Below are 7078 nucleotides of genomic sequence, written 5' to 3' on the forward strand. Positions count from 1 at the left end.
TGATTTGCATATGATGAATCAGTCTTGCATCCTAGGGATGAAGCCGACTTGATCATGGTGGATAAGGTTTTTGATGTGCTGCTGGATTCGGTTTTCCAGTATTTTGTGGAGGATTTTTGGATCAATGTTCATCAGGGATACTGGCCTGAAATTTTCTTTTTTTTGTTGTGTCTCTGCCAGGTTTTGGTATCAGGATGATGCTGGTCTCATAAAATGAGTTAGGGAGGAGTCCCTGAGTAGTTTTAGAAGGAATGATACCAGCTCCTCTTTGTACCTCTGGTAGAATTTGGCTGTGAATCCATCTGGTCCTGGGCTTTTTTTGGTTTGTGGGCTATTATTGCCTCAATTTCAGAACTTGTTATTGGTCTATTCAGGGATTCAACTTCTTCCTGGTTTAATCTTGGGAGGGTGTATTTTTCCAGGAATTTATCCATTTCCTCTAGATTTTCTAGTTTATTTGCGTAGAGATGTTTCTAGTATTCTCTGATGGTAGCTTGTATTTCTTGTATTTCTATGGGATGAGTGGTGATATCCCCTTTATCATTTTTTATTGTGTTTATTTTTTTCTTCTCTCTTTTCTTCTTTATTAGTCTGGCTAGTGGTCTATCTTTTCAAAAAACCAGTTATTGGTTTTTTGATGGGTTTTTGTGTCTCTATCGCCTTCGGTTCTGCTCTGATCTTAGTTATTACTTGTTTTCTGCTAGCTTTTGAGATTGCTCTTACTTCTCTAGTTCTTTTAATTGTGATGTTAGGGTGTTGATTTAAGATTTTTCCTGCTTTCTCCTGTGGGCATACAGTGCTGTGAATTTCCCTCTAAACACTGAAAAATACAAAACGCTTCACGGATTTGCATATCTTCCTTGTGCAGGGGTCATGCTAATCTGTATCGTTACAATTTTAGTATATGTGCTGCCGAACGAGCACCTTATTTGTTCTTCTTATCATAGAGGATCCAACATATACCTTTGTGATATTATCAGTATGTAGATGTTAGTTGAAGCTGCATACATATAAATGACATGATCTAGGAAGAATGTGTGGTGGAGAAAGAAAGAGTTGAATACGGAACCCTGGAGAATAACAACATTTAAGGTTCAGGCCTTTAAAGAAGTCTTTTTCCTGCAGATTGGGAAAGAGTAGCTAACCAAGTGAGAGACAACTAGAGAGTGGAGAATTCCAGAAAAATACAATGTTTCAACTGTGATGGAGATATTAGGGATGTCAAATGCATCAAAAATGTCTAGGAAGATAAGAGTGGATAAGTGCTGTGTTTATCAACACAATTGTTCTATTCCTTTCGAGAGGTGAAGCTGGCTGGGCTTCTGGGTTGGATGGGAACATGGAGAACTTTTGTATCTAGCTAAAGGATTGTAAATGCACCAATCAGCAGTCTGTGTCTAGCTAAAGGATTGTAAATGCACCAATGAGCACTCTGTAAAAATGCACCAATCAGCACCCTGTAAAATGGACCAATCAGCACTCTGTAAAATGGACCAATCAGCAGGATGTGGGTGGGGCCAAATAAGGGAATAAAAGCTGGCCATCTGAGCCAGCAGCAGCAACCCACTCAGGTAGCCCTTTCCACGCTGTGGAAACTTTATTCTTTCACTCTTCACAATAAACCTTGCTGCTGCTCACTCTTTGGGTCTGCACTACCTTTATAAGCTGTAACACTCACTGCAAAGGTCTGCGACTTCATTCCTGAAGTCAGCGAGACCACAAACCCACCAGGAGGAACAAACAACTCCAGAGGTGCCACCTTTAAGAGGCGTAACACTCACTGCAAAGGTCTGTGGCTTCATTCCTTAAGTCAGTGAGACCATGAACTCACCAGGAGGAACAAACAACTCCGGAAGCACCACCTTTAAGAGCTGTAACACTCACTATGAAGGTCTGTGGCTTCACTCCTGAAGTCAGCGAGATCACGAACTCACCAGAAGGAAGAAACTCCGGACACATCTGAACATCTGAAGGAACAAACTCCAGACACACCATCTTTAAGAACTGTACAACTTATTGTGAGTGTCTGCGGCTTCATTCTTGAAGTCAGCAAGACCAAGAATCCACTGGAAGAAATCAATTCTGGACACATTTTGGTGACCACGAAGGGACTGTTGCCTATCGCCAAGTGGTGAGTACCATCGGACCCCTTTCGCTTGCTATTCTGTCCTATTTTTCCTTAGAATTCGGGGGCTAAATACTGGGCACCTCTTGGCCAGTTAAAAGTGACTAGCATGGCCACTGGACTAAAGACACGGGTGTCAGGCTTTCTGGGAAAGGGCTGTCTAACAACCACTGACTCTTTGGAGTTGGCAGCATTGGTTTAACTATAACCAGCTTCTGCTTTTCCTGTACTTCTGGGCTGAGCCGAGGGTCAACAGAGAAGAAAGCCATTCAGCTCCAGGGTCTCGATAACAAGTTGGTTGACCCTGTGGCCATAAGCGGAACTCTCAAAGTTACGTTGCTCAAGTGAGACTTGCCCATCTATCTTATGTAGCCTGACCCTTGCCTCCTGGGTCCTAATGCCTGTCAGACAAACTTCCTCTCACCTCTCTTCTCCAAGGCTAGTCCTGCTTCTAAAAACCATTCCCTGTTTCTGGTGCTTTTCTAGTTTCTCCTATAAGAATGATTTCTAGTATAAACTCCAGGACTCTATTCCCTTCTTTAGGCACCCGGGCTCACAAATCAGAAAGACATAATTTTTGCTCAAAGTCCCATTGTAGGGGGGACTATCTGGAATTTTAGGATCCTTCCTTGGACAAGCAAGCCTAACAAAAGCTATTTCTGAAGCTATGATATGGGGAGCCTCAGAAATTGTATCTTTCTTATTCATATAAGTGAGGACAAAAGGCATGACTCTTCCAACTCTGGAGATCTCTTCCCTTCCTCAGGGTATGGCTCTCCACTTCATTTTTGAGGCATAACATCTTTATAGGACGGGGATAAAGTCCCAATACTAACAGGAGAATGCTTAGGACTCTAGCAGGTTTTCGAGAATGTGTCGGGAAGGGCCACTAAATCCGACATTCCTCAGTCCTCCTTGTGGTCTAGGAGGAAAATTAGTGTTTCTGCTGCTGTGTTGGTGAGCGCAACTATTCTGATCAGCAGGGTCCAGGACAGTTGCGGGTTCTTGGGCAAGAGGAATTTCTGCTGCTGCGTCGATGAGTGCAACTATTCCGATCAGCAGGGTCCAGGGACCGCTGTGGGTTCTTGGGCAGGGGGAGAAACAAACAAACCAAAATCATGAGCGGTTTTGTCTTTCGGATGGGAAACACTCAGGCATCAACAAGAATGACCAGAGTTGATCCACTATCAGGGATGGGCCGAACCCTCAGACAGGATTTACAGGCATCAGCCCAGTTGCTGAGTTGTGGACTGCTAAGCAAGCTAGTACAGTCACTTCTTTTAGATTGCTCTGGAGGGAGGGGTTTTTCAAATTTGCTTTTGGTTTAAAGTGGTCAAGGGTATTGAGTTGAGCAAGGAAACAAGCTTTTCTTAAAGGACTGTTTTCCAAACAGGCTTGGTTCTGTGGACCCAAATGACAAGATAGTTTCTGGTTAAATCTCACAGATAAAGTTCTAACCCTCTAAAAAGAAAAATGATTTTCAAAAAGACTTAGGTCATTCATTCTAACAGGTAAGAACAACCTTCCATATACATGACAGCCAAAACTTTATTATCACATGGGAAAAAATATTCCGCCACCTAGTCTGCTAAATATTATTTACAAATTTCTTTATGATGGGTACAAATACCCAAAATCCCACCATCACTCTTTATTAGTATAGATGGGAACATATGGGACTGTGGTGTGACTCAGCTCATTAAGATCTTTATTATTTTTATCAGTGAAAGGGGGGTAGGAGGTGCACTTAAAAAGATTGTATTTCTGAGAGAGGGAAGGGAATGTTACAAATAGATGAGTAAGTCAACAAAAGGAGAAGGATGTAGAATGCCTGCAAACTATCTGATTATTTTAAAAAGTCTACCTTTTAAGGGAGATAGAATCAAAATTCTTGAGTGGACTCCATTTATCCTGTGCTGTTTGAAATGATAACTACATTTTTACTTTATGCCAATGGTGTTTCTGCTCACAGATTCCAAATTCCCTGGTTAATGCGCTGAAAACTTGTTTTGCTGAACATGAAACCCAATAAAATCATTGATTTCTACAATATTTGTATGGTGGAGCTCAATTCAATGAATAAATTAATAAAATGAATAAATGATAAATGAATTGAAACATAAAAAATTAATAAAACCTCAATGTAATATGCCTTTTAATATATTCAGGAGGGAATGTTTCAACTGTTAAATTGATTGCAGTTAAATGAATTAAAAAACAAAATAAATTTTAAAATGCTCCATTATTCATTAAAGTGCTTTAGTGCCTCATTAATCTATTTTAGATCACTCAGGCCCATAAGTGCCTATTGTCAAAAGCTGATAAAGTGTAAGGAATTGCTTTTCATACCCTAGAGTCAACTGAATACAGCAACGCTTCTCAAAGTGTAAAGATCAAGTCTGTTGGGTATAAAGTGTCTTTGAAGCTTGAAAACTTTTTGAAGGGAATATTGGGAGGATTTGTTTTTCCATGTTCAGATAGTCACATTTTAAAAATTGTTATAAAAAAAGGAAATAAAAGAAACTTCTGGATTTTAAAGTATCCCATTTGTCTCCTTTACAGAGCACTCTTAAGATGAGACACATCAGTGGGTCAACCTAAAAGATTTCCTGATTTAAAACACAGTTGCAACTTTTTTTTCCCCCCCGAAAGGTGTTGTTCTTTCTAGTGGCTTAATCTCTATTCCTCTTAATCATTTGCATCTTCTTTCTCCAGTCTCAGCTTCCAGAGGTAAATTCCCAGTGACTTTCTGCTGAGTCTTCTCCTGTTCTGCTGAGTCTTATTGACAAGATCAAGTCATCCTATGCTGGTTGGCTCTCTTCAGAGCAATCTCCTCATCAATGTCCTCCGAAATATCGCTAACCTCTTTTTTTTTTTTTTTTTTTTTGCCTTGATATTTCCAAGATGCTGGGGGGAGGTGTGAGAACCCCAGCACCAGGAAGTGGTCAACTTGCAGGTTGTGAAACGAGTTTACTAACAACAGTGTAGGTTTGAAAAAGGGAAGTTTATTAGAAAGGAGGAATGCTGCAAAAGGGTGCAGCGGAGGGCCTCAGTGAGAGGACTGAGCACCGCACGGTGGATTTTCCTTAGGGGTATTTGTGGACCTTAAGGCGGGAGCTTAGGGTTGTAAAATGAGTTTCAGCATGATGTCCCAGAGAAGTATAGAAATTTTAGTTACTTATAAAAGTTGAAAGAGGCCTGGAACCAGATGCGACCAGGTGGTCTTTGTTCCCTTCTAAATTCCTTAGATAAGAAGTTTTGCCTCCAGATGGTGTTTGATGGTCACCAGGTGGTTTCTGCTGTCCTCACAAGGGTTCTGTGAGTCATGAAACAGGCTTTGTTTGTTATTTTATAAATTCCATATATGAAGGGTGGGATTTGTCTCACTCACTTTAGTATCCTACTGGCAGAACCCACTCTAGCTTTATTTAATGAATGCATTACACACTTAAAATTTATATGACACTTATTTAAAGTCTCCTGATGTATACTTAAAAACCTATAATGAAATACATCAAAAATGACATTACGTAGTGATGTCTGTTACTGATTTTTTTTTTTGAGACAGTCTGTCTCTGTCGCCCAGGCTGGAGTGCAGTGGTGTGATCTCAGCTCACTGCAACCTCTGCCTCCCTGGTTCAAGCGATTCTCGTGCTTCAGCCTCCTGAGTAGCTGGGATTACAGGCACCCACCACCATGCCCAGCTAATTTTTGTATGTTTAGCAGAGAGGAGTTTCTGCCACATTGGCCAGGCCAGTCTCTATTGACCAGGCCAGTCTCTAAGTCCTGGCCTCAAGTGATCCGCCTGCCTCAGCCTCCCAAAGTGCTGGAATTACAGTCGTGAGCCGCTGTGCCTGGCTGATAGTTGATATTTTATATGAAACTTGTTTTTGTCTTTCTACAAGCTTGTAGGTTTTTTCCCCTCCCAATTTTTTTCTCCAAGTTTTTAAAAATTTTACAATGATGTGGGTCGGTAATGATGTGGGAGTCAGAATATCTTCTCATAGAAAAGGCAGCTTTCAAAACAAATCACTTTATGAAACTTGTCAACTTTCTAAAAATGCTGGGTTGACCAATCCTAATTTTTTTCATCAGTCATGGAACTTTACCACTAGCTCAGTAGTTTATTGATGATATTGTGGAAGGATGATTATGTGCTATATTTCTTTCTGTCATGAAAATAAGTAATTCCTCATTTATCATCCTTTATGAATTATAGCACAGAAATACAAATGAAAGCTTCAGAAATTAAAACACATTTTAAATATTAAGAAATACTAGACTAGGATGGGTTTAAGCCCAGCCATACCATCAACTTACAATGATTGTGTGAATTTAAGTAATGAATGTCTCAGGGTGTCACTTTCTATATTTGTAAAATGGAAAAATATTAGTATTTAGCTTACAAGGTTGTGGTGAGGAGTACATAAGACAATACAGGAATATTATTGGAGTCTGGCACATAATAATAATTTTAGGTATTATTATGATGATGGTCAGGTATTTTATGATGGAACATAGACTCATTAATGATGGTAGTTTTTTTTTTTATGGAGTGGGGAGAAGTTTTTATTTGGAAATGCTAGGTGTAAGGCTGAAGGAGCCTTCTAACGTGGAGAAGGAGAGAGGAATGTTGTAAAGGGCTTTAGCAAGGGCATCCACCTGGAGTTCAGCTAGTTTCAGAAAGAGTAGATTAAGAATGATTCTCAGGGAGGGAAGAATTGCTAAAGATGAGCAGCCACTGTTGGACAATTCGCAGTTTGCCAAGAGCAATGGAGAAGAATAGTGAGGAGTCAAGTCACGTGCAAGAGGGAGTGGAGAGGAACAGCAGGATGGGGTGAGTGGGGGCACTGTGGCAAGGGCTGCACTGGCAGGTGCTCTTTCTTTCAGTGTCCTCACACTTATACTGCTGTCTCTTGATATTTTTCTTTTTATGTTTATATTTTATCTCCT

The 7078-nt window shown here is 40.4% G+C and overlaps 1 pseudogene; it reads right to left on the bottom strand.

Annotated features, from left to right (window-relative positions):
- Positions 1-823: 823 nt before the first annotated feature.
- On the bottom strand, positions 824-924 carry LOC116273910 (annotated as a pseudogene).
- Positions 925-7078: the final 6154 nt, after the last annotated feature.

The sequence above is a fragment of the Papio anubis genome, chromosome 2 (assembly GCF_008728515.1).
Source record: "Papio anubis isolate 15944 chromosome 2, Panubis1.0, whole genome shotgun sequence".
Classification (NCBI taxonomy): Eukaryota; Metazoa; Chordata; class Mammalia; order Primates; family Cercopithecidae; genus Papio; species Papio anubis.